The 18,692-nt window shown below is 47.4% G+C and overlaps 2 protein-coding genes across 15 annotated transcripts in view; both read right to left on the bottom strand.

Moving 5' to 3' along the window:
* Positions 1 to 18,692, bottom strand: part of LOC119481208 (serine/threonine-protein kinase pim-1-like) — a 1,020,488-nt gene that overhangs the window by 907,425 nt on the left and 94,371 nt on the right. The window lies entirely within an intron of this gene.
* The window catches only part of LOC119481204 (nuclear factor 1 B-type-like), a 69,390-nt gene that overhangs the window by 30,543 nt on the left and 20,155 nt on the right, over positions 1 to 18,692 (bottom strand). The window lies entirely within an intron of this gene.

Genomic DNA, 18,692 nt, shown 5'->3' with positions numbered 1-18,692 from the left:
GAGTGGACCCCAGTAATGATCCAAACCGGCCACACATTGCACCCGAGACGGAGAGAGAGAAGGCCCGATGAGAACCAGCAGGGAGATTATCATCTGCGTCTTTAACGCAGAGAGAGCCGAGAAGCTATAGAGACAGTGAACTCAGATACCCTCGCCTTGCAACAACACCCCTTTCCTGCTCTCATGAGCTGCGTTACAGAGAAGGAAAGAGAGAGGGGGGGGGGGGGAGGAGAAAGGAGGAAAAAAAAAAAAAAATTGAAAGATTTATCCCTTACTTGTTCTCTCTCTGTGTCTCTCTCTCCCGTTCCCCCTCTCCTAAATTTGACTATTAAACAGCACTGCAAAAACAGAATGTTCTTGGCCGAAGCTCAACAATGACAAAGTAGGGAGGGAACGGGACCATACGTTAAGAAGAAAAAAAATACCCTCTTTCCAGCCTTAAAAACATACGAATTACGCACAAGTTATGGTCTCACGGTGCATCTCTGCTGCGCTCCCTAAAAACATGAGGGTGACTTATGCTTTCTCATCACGTCGTAGTGCATTTTTTAAAGGCATCTCTGTTAAATCTCTTATGTGCGCACGTAGGCAAGTTTTAATATTTAAAGCAGTTATGGCTGCAACTTCTGTTTCTGAGGCGAGAGAAAGTAATGAAATATGCCCATTAGACATTTTGTTTGTCTGATCAACAGTCCAAAACTACAAAAAAAAAATATTCAATTATATAAAACAGAGAAAAGCTGCAAATCTTCAAATTTCAGAAGCTGGAATGAAATGATTTGCATTAATAAATCCCTTCAATAATTAATGAATGATCAAAATTGTTTAAAATTAAGTTTCACATCATCACGTCAATAATAAAATCTGTACTATATTACAAGGTGTACACTCTGTCCTTCTCTGGTCTGCACCAATAAGCAGCGAGTCCCTTAAGATGCCCCCTACACACACACACACACACACACACACATTCACACAGTGTGCAAAGCAGCTTTTGTGGGCGAGCGGAGGTTTGTGTGGATTTGGCACAGCACATGTCCATAAAGTGATTGCAGGGAGCTCAGTGGCCTTGTCTCCCCTGTCTTCTCCCCCCCCCATGCCACTTTCAGAGTCATCCATCAGTCTCGTTACGACTGCCAAGTCTACGCTCGCGCCCTGAGAACTGCTGAGTGGGAAAGAAACAGGCCAGGGGAGGGAGAAGGAGTGCCAGAGAGAGGGGAGAGGAGGTAAACGCTGAAAAAAAAAGGTGATGGTGGTGAGGGGGAGAGACGGAGCAAGGAGGTGGAGGTGGGAGAGGTGCGTCAGTTCGCTCAGATCGGATCAGAGTTTTGTGTTTTTGGTTTGTTTTTTTCTCCCCTTCTTCTTCTTCTTCGAGAGGTGAACACGCAAACCATGACAAAAAGAGCAGATGGCGGCGGCAATTAGAGATCCCAGGCAGCATCTTCCAGCATGAGGCCCCCACTGTAGCACCAGGAGAGACCACCTGGATGACTCAAGGTGGGATGCGAGCATATGGCGCATCTGCCAGGCCTGCACCGGAGCTGGAAACACCTCCCCCTATTGCATTACATTTTACCTTTGACCTGAGAAGGGCAGCTCCGTGCTCCTTCATCTCCTTTCAGGGTGATTATTACACTGTTTAGAGCAGCGCTTGCACATTTGTCAGAGCCGCGAGTGTGCTGTTTATATTTACTCAACTTTTTTTTTTTTTTTTACATCTAATCACTTTTATGATCACTCAACAGGTATTTAAACAAAGTCTCAATTTTTAGATCATAGACGGGTTAAATAAAGATAATTCTGGATTGCAAAATGTTGGATTTAAGTGTGAATAAATTGCCAGTGAATTAAAGAAAAAATGCAGTTAAGAAAGTGTCTGAAATAAAGTAAAGAAGTGGGATATTTGGCAGCCTGGTATCTGTATCTAAAAAGGTGTCCTGTGCAGAAGCCCAGCCAATCCGATAGTCTTCAAATAAACAGTAGTGTAACCTGTAAATAAACAGTTGCGGTCGAGGAGGCTGGGCTTTGCCCTGGGAGCTTGGCAGGCCTCGATCACAGGGCCAGACACCACACACACGCCCTCTCACACACACACACACACACACACACACAAACACGCACGTACACACACACAAGGCCCTTTTCCAAAAACAACATTTCTTGGCACCCTCCGTCCCTGCCACTTGTTTAAATAAACAAACCGGTTCATGAAGGAAGTGAAAAAAACAGTATCGCGTATGAATCAGATTATCTGCTGTTACTCAGCAAAAAGGAAAGAAAAAAGGATAAGAGAGAGAGGCCTTGTGGGTATTTTGGATGCGTCCACGAGTTCTTACACCTTCTTGTCCGGTGGGATACTTATCATACCGCTGTAACGATTAGGGCAATTACGGGTAATGGCAACAGAAATCTGGCTCTGCAAGAAAGTTTCTCGTGCGGTTTCTCCACGCCCAAGTGTGTGTTGCTCGCCTGGATTTTTATAATCACTAAAACACTCTCTCCCCTAACCCACCCTCTCTCATTTTTTGGCATTATACCCATTCTGTTCCCAGTAAATTGCGGAACACACGTGCACACATACACACACGCAGCGTGGATTAAATTAGCCACATAGTTTGGGAAACTTTCTTTTTTTGGGTGCACGTTCCTCGAGCCCGCAAACACTTTGCAGACACGTACAGATACCCTCCACCACACACAAAAAAAAAAAAGAAAAGTTGCGCACGCGCGCCGCGCACACCCTCGCAGATGCATACCGCTGTCGACATTTCAGGAGGAGAAGCCTGTCTGGCAGCCATTTTATGCCGAGCGGGGTTCTGTGCACATGTATAGCACTCTGGCTGCCAGAGGCATTGGGTCCCGAGCCAAGACGCATTTCAGCAGCCCGGGGAGGCAAAGGGGAGGGGAAGGGGAGTGTGTGGAGGAGAGGTGGGAGAGGGGTGGACTCCCGGAGAAGTCGGGGAAACAGAGAGAGAGGGGAGAAAATATCGACCTAATTACGGAGCAGCTCCGATGCGTAATGTTTCGACAATACAGCTGCTCCTGAGTAAATATTTGATGTGGCCTGAGCAGACATTCTGCTCAGTGTCCTCCTGCTTTTTCTTCCCCTTCCTGCTGCAGGAGGGCCAGTTTGTCCTTCCTTGGAAATGCACAAATGTCTGTGTGTGTGTGTGTGTGTGTGTGCGGCACACTGGGGGTCATGCAAGTCTTGACAGTATGTGTAAATGACTGTACATGTGCCGGTATGGAATGTGCGCGTACTTTGTCCCGTGTCCTCCTCTGCTCCTGGTTTCTATCATTCACAGCTTTTCGTCGATGACCTCACACACTATACTCGGGCTGGCTTCCAACAGCCGCCAGAACCTGCTCTCCAAAATCTCCTTCTTTCTTCCCCCCTTCGCTATCTGTCTATCGCTGCGCCTGCAACAGTATCCCCCCAGCTATTGTATCTTTTCATACCCGCCTCTGTGTATATCTGTGACGATATCGTCTTATCCCGGCGATAAGTGCACACTACAATTTCTTCATTTTTTCCCCTCCTCATATCTCCTATTTTTTAACACTTCTTTTATTTTAATGTCTCCATCTGTGTTGGCGCTTTCCCCCCCTTTTGCCGCCTTTTTTTTTTAATGCCCCCTCTCTCTCTCTCTCTCTCTCTCTGTTTCTATCTCTTTGTCTCTCTATCTCTCTCTTCTCTCCCTCCCTCGCGCTTTGTTGTCTAAACAAAGTGGCCTTTATCAGGATGAGCCGCAACCCAAACAAGCCAAACAAAAGATATGGGCGAGGAAATCTGCCCGCAGAAGAGGGAGGATCTTATCGTGCCAGCCATTGTGTGCCAGCCTGCCAACTGGCGATGCCCCCCCACCCGCTGCCACCGCCGCCGCTGCCGCCGCCGACCGACCCCTCCCCGCAAACACACACAAAATTCTGGCATCTAAAAACCCCCCTCCCGCCCCCTACCCGGACTCATGCACGGCGTTCTGCAAAGGGCTGGCACCTGACCTGGCCGAAAGGAAAGCGATATCGAAGCCGAGGGTGAAGGGAAGACGGGCGCTGCAGCCATTTGGGACGCCATCTTGGGGTTTCTCACAAGGAAGATGAGCTTTAATAAGCAGTAAAAGAAAAAATGAATGTATTTTGTAGAGCTGTGTGTTCAACTTTAACACTTTTTGAGCACCAATATTGAAAAATTGCCTCTCTTACAATCTCCTCCATGCATTATTGTTGGATGTAATATGCGTGATACCTCTGCACAGACATGAAATGCACAGTATTGTGTTCCCTTTGACAAACTAAGACCGACTATGTTCCCCCCCAATGTAGCCTATACACTGTGTGACACTGTAATGATTATCTCATAATTGGAACAAGGCAAGTATTTCTTATTGGCTTAAAGGAGCACCTGGTAATCCGGATAGCCGCCCTATCGGATGACTGCGTCCGACGGGGAATGCAGGTACAGTAGGATGAGTTACACACACACACACACACACACACACACACACACACAGACACACTCTCAGACGAAAAGCGAGAGAAAGGCAGATAGAAAGTGAGAGGGGCAAAGTTGAAACGTCTGCGAGAACAATGCCATTTTGCCTTCTTTTCTCCAAGCCAGACACCACAGACTTGTTCAATAGAGCAGAAGGGGAGACACACACACACACACACACACACACACACACACACACACAGTAGGACTGTCAGGGTTTTGAGACTTATGGAATCAAGTGGGATCCGAGCCCAGACAAGAACAATGAGAAGCCATACAGTGTATGTGTGTGTGCGGTTTGACTGTGTGTGACCCAGCTCACTTGTATCTCCCCGTGTGCGTCTCTCGATGTTGCCACCTCCAGTGTGTACGTGCGCGCGTGTGCGTCGGGCTCATCATCAGTGTGTGTTTGTTTCTAATCGGTGCATACTAATGCCGGTGAAGAGCGGGCCCTTCTTTTCTCTCCGCCGAGTCTCTGTGCCTTCTCCTCAGTAAACTCTCACGGCAGTGAAAAGAGGAGAGCATTTTAACCGAGCCGGGAGGACAACAGGCTCCTCATTGAGGTCACCAAACAGTGTGGACGGGGAGGGAGCGCATTCAGCGGCGAGTGGGCCTCGAACAAGGGACTGAATGGCCTGACGGATCATTAGCCACACCGGCCCGGGAGAGGAGAAGGAAGAACCTGGCGAGCACAAAGGGATACACAGCCACAAAACCAAGGATGCAGATGAGGGTTAACCCATCTAAATTCAACTTCCCCACCTTTTAATTTGGGAAATAAAGTTTACCCACCTCTACATATACTGTGCATACAAACACAAAGTCAAACGCTCGCTCTAGAATGGCGCACACACTCGTTTAACTGACATACTGTACATGCGTACACAAACAGGCGGGTGAGGGGGGGGGTAACACACCCAGCGTCCCGCAGCGAGCTGATCTGTGCCGTACATGTGCGATGCAGTCAGCCGCCGAGCGAGCAGACAAACTGCACGACACAACGCGACACAGTGGCTCATCTGTCCCATGAAAAATGAGCAGGCTGGCCTCCAGTCAGCACACTGCGTCCCACTTAACGTTTCCACCTCCTCCCACTCTCTCTCTCTCTCTCTCTCTCTCCCTCTCTCTCTCTCTGTTTGTCCTTTTCTCACAATGTGGCCTTTCCTTTTGCTTTTTTTATTACATTCCTTTTCCTCTTTCTGTAGCCCGTTTTTATTCTTTCTATTCCTGTCACTTTCCTCTTAGCGTGCTGCACAAACTTCTTATCTTAACTTCAGGGCACCTTGCACCATCCCAGTGTTGCAGATATATTCATATATATGATTAGTGAAATTCTATTAGTCAGTTAATCAATTAGTGGTAATCAATCCTGAACATTTTTGATCATCTTTTGAAGTAATTTATCATGCAAAAATACAAATGCTGGCTGGTTTCAGCTTCTCAGATGTAAACTTTTCTCAATTTTTATCATTGCAAATTGAATATCTTTGGATTTGTGACTGTTAGTAAGTCAAAACAAGCTATTTGAAGACTTCACCAACCACACTTATACCCTGACGGCCTTACCCCTGAAGCAAACGTGCATGCCAAATTCAATTTGACTACAAATTCCAAAGAAAATCAGTCTGGAAACCTGTAAAACTACTTTAAATTTAAAAGTGATCTATGTGAAAACTATTCAAAATGTTGTGGAGATATGAAAGTGAGGAAAAGAACAAGCAGAAGTACAAGCAAAGTCACTTCAATCTGACTCAGGCCATGCAAAAAATACAAATGTTGGCTGGTTTCAGCTTCTCAAATGTGAACTTTTCTCAATTTGTATCATTGCAAATTGAATATCTTTGGATTCGTGACTGTTAATAAGTCAAAACAATCTATTTGAAGACTTCAATTTGGGCTTTGGTGGGCAATTTTGACTATTTTCTGACATTTTATGGACGAAACTAATTGAAAAAAATGATCAAAAGACTCACTGATAATGAAAATAATTCTGAGATGTAGGCTTTACACTTCTAACAGCTGCGTAGATTAGCCGATTTTCCGAAAGTGTGGTCTCATCATTCACAGGTTTAATCAGCGTCAAGTCTGGCCTGTGAGAAAAAAAGAACTTTGCATCTGCGCTGAAACAATGGGCCCATCAATGGCCAACCTCGGCATCTTTTTGGTATGCACCAAACAAACAATTAGCTTTGTTGCGGCGTAATTGACTGGCAGGACCGGGTGGCATTTACATTCGCCCGCTGTTGCCACCCTGCCATTCGGCGGGCCGGGATAAGAAAGGAATAGGTCCATACGAGGGTGGAAGGTTGGCTACATCTCTCTGGTTTCGAAGACACCGCTTTTTTTTTTTTTTTTCCACGGTGGCAAACTTCCAAGCAGGAGTTTTTTTTTTTAATGCACGGCTGTGGAGGACGGAGGGAAGGGAGGGAAGGGAGGGAAGGGAGGGTGGAGTGAGGACGAGACTATAGATTTAATTATGCATGCGTGTTTTCTCATTCATTGTAGTGGTGGGAAGGGGAGAGGGAGAGGGTAAGGGGTGTGTGGTGGTGGGAGGGTTGTGGGGGGGTAGAGGGGGAGACAGACCAATGACATTCCGTCGTTGTAGTCCTCCTCCTACACACACAAACACACACACACACACACACACACAAGGAGCAGTCTGGGAGCGAGCCGCTATAGGCTAATGAGGTGACACTCACCGTCTGGAGACTAGCCAAAACAGTCCATTAACTCCTAGCCAGTAGTTAAGAGGAGAAGAAGGAGAAAGGTGGTGGTGGGGAGGGTGCAGAGGAGAAAAGAGGAGGCGGATGAGGGAGGGGGGGGGCGGGGGGGCAAGCGGGTGAGGTGGGCGGCTAGCCGATGGGTTGGTGGGCGGAGCGTGTGAGGAGGGGGGGAGAAAAAAAAGAAGAGAGTCTGAAGTCTTTCAGGATGTGAGGGTGGGGGGTATTTCTGCAGTTTTGTAGTTGTGAATGAACCAGCGGGGTGGCTGGTAGAGAGGGGGGGGATGTGGCGGGGGGGGGGGCTGTGCACGAGCGTGCACTGTCGGCGATTATGCTCCGTGGAGGCAGCTCTTGAGGAAAAGTAAGTCTGTGTGATGGAGTAGAGGTGGTGGGGTGCGCGGTGGATGCCGCGAGAGAGAGAGAGAGAGAGAGAGAGAGGGGACAAGGGAGATAGATCCAAAACCCCCCAGTCAGGCAGACAGACCTTTGACAGAGGAGCTCTGTGATTCGCCTCTTTCATCTTCAGAACCCCCCCATCCAGTCGGATAATTATGAGACAAATGCACCGGACCCCTGCTGCTTGAGTGGCAATGGGCATGGGAGGCCAGAAACACAGAGAGAGGGGTTCAAACCTGCACGTCTCGACTGGTCTGGAGGGAGGGGAGGTGGCGGTGGCGGTGGCGGGGGGGGACAGAGGGAATGAGAGATGGCGATGGCGGGGGTGTTTAGGGGTCTGGGAAATTCCCCACTCTCCCAAGAGAGAAAAGTTGGCCCACAGATCATAGTTCAGGGGACGGCCTGGTTGTGATACTAGCGAGGCTTAACTGGTTTTAGCCGCCAACTTCCTTTCAACTCTCACACACACACACACACACATCTAGTTCATAAATTCTGCATTGTTTGGTTTACAGACGTACCTTTCTGAAAAACATCTGAAATATGCGCCCTGATTTCTGACTCGCAGCTGGCGGAGTTATGCGCCTGAACCAGTTCACAACGCGCTGTTTTATTAATGTATTTGATGGCGCTCTGGCCTGCGCTGATAAGGGAGCACGGTTAGGAAGTGCTGCGTCTTTATCTCGCTCCAACCACACTTATACCCCTGACGGCCTTATACCCCTGAAGCAAACGTGCGTGCCAAATTCACTTGTATTTGACTACAAATTCCAAAGAAAAAATCAGTTTGCAAAACATGTAAAACTACTTTGAATTCAGAAAAAAAAGTGATCTCTGTGAAAACAATTCAGAATGTTGTGGAGATATGAAAGTGAGGAACAAGCAGAAGCACTTCATTGTGACTCAGGCCTGTGTAATGTTGTGTGTCTGTGAGGCCTCAGCCAGTGATGTGTCAGTGATTGTCAGCGCTTACGCCGGCGTCAGCCCGCAGCCAAGAGGAGTTCCCACTGGCGAGAGCGGCGGGCCGAGCCAGGGCGACTGGGTGCTCCCTCGCAGGGCAAATGGCTCTCCTCCAGCTGGGCGAGAGGCCACCGAGGATCCCTGCCTGCCACCCATTGCCACTGTTTGCACTCCCTGCGCTCTGCCAAGCGAGCAGCGGTAAAAGCGCACACAAACACACACACACACACACACACACACACCTTAAACCATGGGACGTGGAAGGAATTATCCGATCATAGAATGCCACCACATCTAAGACCAGATCTTGGCCCAAAACAGACAAAGAAAACAAAGCGTGCACTCATTCAGACGATTTTGCTGGCACTGCTCTCCTGGAACGGGACATAGGGTGGAGAAGGAGGTGGTGGTGGTGGTGGGGGGGGGGATCAACCACAGAGTTTAATGTGTCATTACAAGCATAAAAACAGACTACTGACATTGCCAACAGATGTCGAGCCAGTTTATTTTTTGCCATTACAACTCCAGTAGGGAATGAAGCTGCAGGTGCAAATGAGCGGTCTTGTAGCTTTTCTTCTTTACTATCCGGGCTACTGTGCTGCCGCATCATCATTTCTCCTGATCTGTTATTAACAAGAGCATCATGGAGATAGGGATGGTTGTCAGAACTCAATTCTGTCTTGGTACCGGCCAAAATCTGTCTGTAGCAGAGTGCTGAAACCTCGATCGAAAATGTATCCTACATGTGGATTAGATATTACTTGTGTACCACATGGGTAAGGATGGTACTTTCTGGCGAGGTGTAGACCAATCTCCAAGCGCCTCAGCTCTAATAATCCCCACACCTTTCTGAACTTCCTACTCCCAGTAGGGCAGTAATGACGGAAAGATGTTTTTAACTCTTTAGGGTGTGCGTTGGATGCAGCGGGCCGACGGAGGAGCTTGTTGGTGGTTTAAATGCCGGCTGCCTGCCGCATGGCCAGTAAAACCCCTCCTTTCCTGTTAATGAGCCTGGAGACGGAGGCCCCCAGTCGGAGCCGGCCCGAATCAAAGCATCTGCGGGGGGATCGAGGCTATAGGGTTTTGTCGAGGGAGTGGGGTTCGGGTGTCTCCACTGGCACAAGACCAGGGAGCGAAGCTTTTAGGGCAAATTATGGGAGTTATTTCACAGAAAAGCGCCGCTCTTATAAAGAAAAGTGTCGGCGGTTCCCGTGGAATCACAGCACCCAGGTAGGTGCTCGCTTGGTGAGCCGTAGTCAGACGCAGAGCGGTGGTTTGAAAGAAAAAAAAAAAAGAAAGAAAACTGCATCATAAAACAGGTTCTCACATAACTCAAGAGGGAGTGACAGCGGCTGTGCCCGCCACAAGGTCAGAGCGTTGGCAGCCATCCAGAGACAGTGGAGCTCCTCCGCTCCTCGTGGACCCCCCAACTGTCTGGAGACACCCAGCTAACAGCAGTTAAGGTGCGAACCATCTTTGTGGTTGTAGGTCCCCCATGCACGATTCAGACACACACACCCAGGGATCTCGATATACAGTCAACAGCCCGTCGCTTACCACAACAAAGCACCATATAATCACGACAAAACATCTTGGTTCTTACAAGAGATCAAAATGCAAATCTAATCTCTCAGGTTTAACAGAGTATTCCCTTCGCCACACCACAAGTGTATGATTTATAAATCATACTTAAGTGCATGCTAAGCGTGTATTCACAGCCAGAGAGGGAGAGAGAGAGAGAGAGAGAGAGAACTGTATTCCACATTCCTGGCAAAAAAACAGAGAGCAAATCTGTTCTGTGCTACTAAGGCCTGCTGGGGCAGCCCCCTCTGCCACTGCAGCAATAACAACATGTGGTTTGGCTGCACAGCGCCAGTTTACAGTGGGAAGAGGAGAGGCGCTAAATTAATTTCAGATTCTGTTGTTTGAGAGTCATAAACAATGTTACGGCAAAGCATGGCATCCAGAGAGGCGGCCACAGTGTTTGGGCACGTGGTTTGAACACATTACATCAGTGTTTCTGGGAATATATCATTACGCACTATGAGTGTCGAGATGTCACGAAGCACATTTGCACAGTAAACTGTTGTCATATTGAACACACTGTATAGAACAAAGGTGTGTAGCAGGCATGCACGCATGCTATGTCCTTGGGCACGGCAAGCCCGGTCCTCCCTCGCTATTTAGGACGAGAATGTAAAGGGCCCTTTGTTTCCAAATTATTTCTGGGTTGGTGCCAAAACGCAAAGGATGATACGTAGAACAAAGACGTGTGTCATCAGGCCTCACCTGGCAGGTTTGTGTTTGTTTGCATGAATATTGCGGTTTAAAGAAAACTACATTCACGCTCTGGTAAAGTTAAGAAGGGAAGGCTTTCTGTTAAAGCGGGTTTAAGTCGGGCCGTGCTCGCTGCGCTGCTTCAGCCTTTCCCACGAGGCTCCGAAACCATAATCTCTTGAAATATTTGCACAGATGACGGCAGCGCTCGGGCTGTTTTGACATAGAGCGGCATGAGCGAGATCTCGCAGTCACTTTTTCCATCACTTTTCAAGTTCAGGAAAGGGAATTCCCCTTTTTCCCTGCTTTTCCCTGTAACCCTCACGCCTCCGAACCAATCCGCGTAACCCTCCCTGCACTCCTTCCTCTGCTTCCTCGGCCTGCTAGGATTCGTCCGCTCAGGGCCACGCCGCGGGGGCCCTTTACGCCCGCCTCGCAGCCAGCTCCCACAGTCCTTGCTTTCCACTCGCATGTTGTTTTCACTTTATCTGAGATGCCAAAAGTTCATTCACTGAGATCAGGGGGTGGGTGGGAGGGCAAACAGGGTTGGGGTAAAAATGCTGCAGGAGGTTGAGGAAGAGAGGTAGTTCCTGTTCTGGCCTCGGTTTTGGCTCAGGAAGGCAAGCATGGCTGTTTGTGTTTAAAGTTTCTGTCGGTCTCAGAGCTGCGAGCAACGAACTATAGGAAAAGTGTTCGCGTTTGACTGTGACTCGATTCCCTCGTTCATCGCGGCTGCTCGTCTGCAGGCTGCACAAAAGTATACAGTACACACAAAGTCACACTGATTTTTCCATGTTACCTCTCTTAAACACTTAAGTGGTGCCTCCTGGGCAGTCAAATGTTAACACAACTATTATGTTGTTGTCATATGCATTGATTCTGTTTGCTTTTCCATTATCTACTCAGTCCTTTAAAATACTTTCACTGTGCTCACTCACCATTTAAGAACATACATTCTCTGTCAGTTTAATTTAGTTACAAGTAAAGTAGTAATTGTTCTGCTAAAGGAAGAGCTAACAGGAATACAATACATGATGTAGTGGCACTGAATTTGGTGTGGAATCTGTCCAAAGGCCATAAAAATATAATCTCCTGATAGTAGCCCTTGTGTTGCATCATGGGAAACTGGAAGGCATATCAAAAGGGCCACCACTGGAGCGGACTCTCTAATCCTCCTCCTGGCAAGCATCCGCATATATATACATCTCTACTTGGCTCACTCCTGAGGGCCTGCTTGAATGTGCATGTAGAAGAAAAAACACTATCTCTTCTTCGCCGACACCGACGGCACAACAGGCTCGTTGCAATCGCGTCTCTCTCTCTCTCACGAGGTTGGCAGCCCTTGCAGAAACACTTCCCATTTGCGGTGCGGGGCTCGGTCCAAGCCACTTGAACTTGGCAGGGCTTACCTGGAACAGCCTACCCCGTAGGACTGCCACAGACTCTCCCCCTCAGCCAAGGCGGGAGGCCTCGCTGTGAGAGGCAACAGCTGATGTCAGGCACACCTCCAGAAGGCTGCCTACAAGTGACTTCCAGGTATTTACAGTGTCAAGGAAGGAGGAAGCGATAATGCAACGTGCCCCAGTTGAGCTGGTTGAACTGCTTGTTTTCAGTACGTCTTCTTAATCAAGTAGGTCACAGATGTCAAATGGAAGTGCCTATATGCAGTACGATGACTCATAACTGTGTAAAACTAGTTGGAAAAACAGTTGACCTAATGTTACAAGCTAGTACATACTGTACCGAGGGGCTACAGCGCCTTTCACAAAGGACACAATTGTGCATACAAGGTGATTTTTTTTTTATCAATTGAGAGAGAATTACACAGATCGTATGACACCATATGGAATTCTTTTTACACATAATGTATTTCCTTTGCAGGCGCTGTGAAAGGCGAGGCCTACAGGGAGTCCTCTTTAGGAGGAGGGGAAGAAGAAAAAAAAAAAAAAGAGCTGTATGTATGGTGAGGAGGGAGGGGGAGGAGGGTGGGGGGGGGGGGGGGGGGGGGGGGGCGAGGGGTTTAGTGGGGCGGTCCAAGCACGCTCAGCGAAAATATGCCTCATGCACTCGTTGAACTTGGGGCCTGCGCGGGCTTCTCTCAAGGTTACAGGAGAGGCCTGTGCGGAGAGAGGAGCAGGAGAAAGAAACCATGCAGCAGCGGTCCACACGCAACACTGCACTCTGGCTTTCTTTTTGCTGCTTTCACTTTTGGGAAATGTTTCAGTTCCCAATGAAACTAAAACATGTGTTATAATTAAAAACTTGTGACGTGACATTAGAAACATGTAGTTAATAGTATCCCCGACCACGCATTTAAGCCTCCGAGCGTTGCCTACCACGAGTGTCTGTTGCTCAGATAACAGAAGCAGCAAAGCGATCGCCTTTGACACCCGGTTTCCTTCCCTCCTCGGAGCCTGCCGGGGACCCGGGCCGCGTATCCGCTGCCGCGCCCCTGAGCCCTCGGCCACACAAAGGTAGGAAGCGGCCGCCGGAGCGGGGCCCGCATTGTGACGACGCCACTAAATCACCTCTCGTTTTATCCGCCGCTGTTTACGCACGTTTTTCGCCAGAGGAAACCATAAAGACAACAAGGCCTAGTAAATACATCTGAAGGCTATTAGCTGATTGAATGATATGGATAGTTGGGATATGAAAACGCTTTTGATATGATATGTCAACACACGAAGCTTAAGAAAACTATACACCTGTACAGTTAATGTCATCTAGTATGATAGCACTTTTGAGGTCGTATTTGTAGTGATGTATGGATCAAATGTATTGGGGGGTTGGAGGACAAAACAAAACATTAGGTCCACACTCTTAATGATATAGATAAGGTAATATTACAACTGTAAATCATTGCAATGCACACTAATATGAATATGTGATTAGGGATGTCACGAGAACCGATACTTCGGTACCATCTCGGTACCAAAATTCAAAAAATGTGACGGTACTTGTTTTCTTCGGTACCAAAAGGTACCGAACGATGCCTGTAATGGTCATTTGGTACCGGAGTGGAGGTACTGGAGATGCGATTCTTCTGGATCTAATGGGGGCAGTATACACTTACAAGTGTTCTCATCTGCCGTGAAGTGAAGGAAGAAGAAGAACGCCGTGACAGCACGGAAGAAAACAACAACACAAGACGTGATAGATGGCAACAAGTGCAGCTGCTGATTTACAAGGAGTAATAATAGATTCGCAAAAACCAGTAAACGGTGCCGTCGTACTTTTCTTTCGAAAGGAGGAAATACTTCCAATTTAGCAAAGCATCTCAAAGACAGACATCCAGACAATATTGTTTATTTTAAATATTTGAAGGCTTCATGTCACTGTTCTGTTTTGCAATGTTAATAGCCTTTTTTTTATTTATTACTTAAAGGCATCTGTTTTTTGTAATGTTCAAATGTTTTAATAAAAGGAGTGCATGTTGAATTACATGGGATTTATTGTTTTTTTTACCGTGGTATCGAATTGGTATCAAGAATCGTGTATATTCACTGGTATTGGTATCAACTACTAGATTCCTGGTACCGTGACATCCCTATATGTGATGGTATACAGCATATAGGACTGTAAATTCAACATGTCAGAGAAGAATGTCAACGTGGCATTTGTGCCAGATCAACAACTTACATTCGACTTCACCCTGACAGGAAGGGGTCAAAGGGCAGTAGGTAGTAAACGCTCAGACTGAAGGAACTGGTCACTTTGCCTTTCCTCAAGAATTAGCAGGCCATTAGCACCTCGTAAAAAAGGGCCACTTCCCTGCTTTACAACAGATTAGGCCCGCTTTCATACAAACAGCCACGCAATGTGATTCAATGCAATCATATGGGAAACAGCGTTCCAGTGTAAAAGCCACAGAGGAATTATGTCAACACAGACTACTTCAGTGCACAGATATTACTTTGATACAAGCTTATGAAAGGCACCAAAAAACATTTCAGTCAATCCCAGCTAATTTCCCCCCAAAAAAACAAATTAGCATAAGATGAAGTGGGTCATTCTCATGTCTTGATTAAAGTAGGCCTCAGCTTTGCCCAAGTGGCCGAGCGGCAGACTGCAAGTTCAAGCTTTGCCCAACTGAAGGCCTTATCGGGCCTCTTTCGTAAACAAGAGGAGGAGGGGAGAAAAAAAAAATAGCCCCGTGGTGGAACATAATAAAGGGAGCATCAAAGCGGCTATAGAAGAGAATCAGTCGGAGTATTAGGAGCCACTTGGGGTTGTCAACGTGATAGCTTAGATGTCACTGGAGAACATCTTCATGGACGTAAAGCGGGCAAAACAAATTAAGAGGGATGAGCTCGCACTTGGTGGATTAGTTTTAGATTTATGGAGGCAACTTGGAGCCGATGTAGAGCAGAGAGAAAACAAGTCTGTCAAAGCTGTAAAAGACGTCCGCATAGCTACAGTAACTAATAATAAATTACTGACGTTAAAGCAGGCGGCGCTGTTATTGTGAAGTTGTTTGATGTGTGGACTTGTTCCCGCAAAGAGTATCTGAGGTATATTACAAACCGGCTCCACTTGACAGAGCACTTCTCATTAAGGAAGATTGTAACCTCATTTCCCTTAGTTAACCTTGGCAACTGTAGTACAGTGTGTTCTGTAAACTCAACTGGAAGGGTTTGTGTGTATTGTGTGTCCTGGCGGCGGGTTATGTATACGGAGCGGTAGCCCTGCGGCAAAGCACTCTCTGAAATAAGGGTGTGGCACAGGTGTTATGTGTGTCAGGAACCTATTACGCTCCAACTGCAAAAGGCCACGGAGTGCGTTTATGTCAGCGCGGAACGAGGAGATGGCAACAATCCTCAAAACATCTTGATGATTTCAGCAGATGAACTTCATCTCTCTGGCTGCGTGGGACTAATACAGCAACTGGGTCCCAAATGTGAGACGATGGGAAACGCACATGCGAGGGGTATTTTTAGGCCAGTGCAATTTCTCGGTGACACATTTACTGCGGAGGACCTCGAGAGTGATAACACGCGCCAACCGCAGTGTGCCGAGGAGAGTGACAGCGAATGCTCGGAGCCACAGGAGAGAGACGGGCCAATTAATGCCAAGAAGTCCTCTGAGTGCGGCCCCCTGTATAATCCCACAACCCACTTTATGGGGGAACGCTCCCCTCTTTCGCTGATGTGTGGATCATTAATCACATTTTGGTATCAAACGCCTTTCCCCTTGCCACAAATATTCAGTCCCAAAACTCAAACGCTATGTGTGTCAAAAAAGTCCTCGTCACCACGGCGAGCTACTCAAACTTTCCACGATTATCAAGAGGAAGGAAATCATCCAAATGTGGGGTTTTAGTACCTCCAAACTAGTATTTCTGTGCCACCACGTGAAAAGACTGAAAACGCACTTATGAAAGGAGCTCGCCAACGTCATTAAAAGAAGAAAAAAAAAAGCATGATGGTTTTTAACTTGAATTTAAACCAACGCTACTTAAAGCCGAGCTCTCGAAAATTCTCGCTCAGCACGCAGAACTGGCACTTGAGACATGAAAGGGCAGCTGCGACGTTTGGTTTACATTATATCTTAGTGGTTTCCACATTGTGGCCAGGGGATAAGCATCAGGAGAGGTTTATCTCTGTCACAGTGCTCTATGGAATATGTAAACACTACGTGTAATCAGTGCTGCAGTGAAATGGAGTGCAGGGTGGGGGGGTGGTGTGTGGGAAAGTGAAGTGCTTTAGGAATAAGCCGCCATCTTACTCCTTGAGCTCAAGGAAAGATAAGACATCGGAGGCAGAGCTATAGAACCTCTAAGCCTATATGTTGTTTTTTTACAGTATACAGGGAATATGAGTGAATCCACAGATGCATTAGTAACTTGGGTGTTAACTTTCACCCGGCTGAAGACCTTCCGTCTCATCTGTCCTCGTCTCCTCCGGTCTCTTGGCTTAACTCTGTCAGCGTGTCTTTGTCCCCCATCATCCACTCTGTGTGGCAGCGCCGCTCCTTTTTTTTTTTTTGTGGAGGACGAGTACTCGTTTTAGACCGAGAGCCCTCTCTCTCCCGTCTAGAGAGCCCAAGTTTTAATATGGAGTCCAATCAAAAGTGATTAAGCATCGCGGAGCACAAACAATGCTGGCCCTTAAATCTCTGTGAACCCTCTTTCACTGGAGCGAATGAAAGAGCACTCTGTCTGCGGCAGCAGATGACAGACGTGCGCTTGAAGATAAGTCTTCTCCATGAGCCCTTATCCCACGAACACCCGCCGTCCGGCCAAATAAAGACATAAATAAATAGATTACAAAACGCCGGAGTGGGATCCCACCTTGAAGGCATCAATGGGGAAGTGAAGGGTGTATTTTGCGAGTAAATGTTCTCTTTTACCGCAAAGTGCCTGGACATGATACCTAAAACCATGTGGCACCAGACTGGCCCAGTCGAGTGAGGGAGCCACCGTGGATAACTCAGCTGAAAGGAATTAAGTTGAGAATATAAGATCAACTCAAACATACATGAGCGTGCAAAAGAAAAGCCGGTTAACGTACAGCACAAGCACGAACACAACAATAAATCACTAATAAAATCAAGCGGATGCCATGTACAGTCTCTTTCACATGACAAAGAGTTGTTCCAAAAAAGTAAACTTGGCGAAATTTCCCCGCAAAATCATCGCGTCTTGCGCATAAATTACCAAAAACCCACAATGCATGATGTATTCCGCCGTGTAACGCAATACCCTGAACTAATGCATTAGGTGCATGCGGTTCCTGCGAGGCATACGGCAGCATGAAGATTGAAGGAAAGCTGGATACCGGGGGGCAGCTAACTAACGCCAAGGGGGATACTGTTCTTACTGTGCCTTTTTCAGAACGCCAAGAGCGAGAGTAGAGTTGCAGCTTACACAGTGACACAGTGGTTAGACGAATGTTTCATCATTAATATAATACGAACATGAGACAGCGTTGCCTAAATGCATGTTTTCAGCACATGTAATGCAATCTTATATCTGGTGAGCTTCCATTTGTAGTTGGACTGACTGGGGGGAAAACATTTGGCTGGGTACAGACATTCAGCAGGAAGAAAACTCTTCAAATTTGTTCTTTATAAAATGCAACATATAATTTTATTAACTTACAAATTATCCAAATATTATTGAATCCAAAAGACGGTATTAACATGGGGTCTGTAAGCCCATATGAGGGCTTCAATAACCACACGCACATGCAGACACATTTGCAAACTTGAAACAGAAACGAAGCACATAAACATCATCGCTGGGAGGTCATGAGAGGGAGGAGCTGGCGCTATGACAACAAGACATCAGCCGTCTGCAGCCCGCCGCCGTCAACAAGTCAGCGTGAGCACTACCATCTGACTGGGCTTTCCTTACGCTGCAGCCAAAACCAGCTATTGCTGCTGCTGTTACTGGCTCCTGCTTTCAATTTCACTGGAGTGGGCCAAGTAATGGCTTCAGCGTTTTGTGGTCTGCCGACACACATGGTCCGTGTAGCGATCTGGTCCTGTCCCCCCCCACCCTCCCCACATTGAATGTTTTGGGCCTTGCATGGAGATGTGGGCAGAGGGAGACGTACACAGCCCCAGGGGCCAGCCACAGTTATGGTGGGGCGTGCACGGGTCGTGTTATGACTGCGATGAGAATCGGGCTCAGCCAGGCCACCGCTGCAACGCAGAGTGCAACTGGTGCTTGTTAGTTCGTACCAGCAAAGCCTTTAAGACACAACTAAACAAAACTTATCCGCCTAGTCACAGGAATGACCACGTTAACCTTCTCTTTATCACTTACGTCACCACTAATGCCATTGCAGCTACTTAGGCCGCCGCCGCCGTCGCTGCCCCTATCTGACTGCATGACCTAGATTAAA

The sequence above is a fragment of the Sebastes umbrosus genome, chromosome 22, assembly GCF_015220745.1.
Source record: "Sebastes umbrosus isolate fSebUmb1 chromosome 22, fSebUmb1.pri, whole genome shotgun sequence".
NCBI lineage: Eukaryota > Metazoa > Chordata > Actinopteri > Perciformes > Sebastidae > Sebastes > Sebastes umbrosus.
Note: the sequence above shows the minus strand (reverse complement) of the source record. Positions and strands in the feature narration are given on the sequence as shown.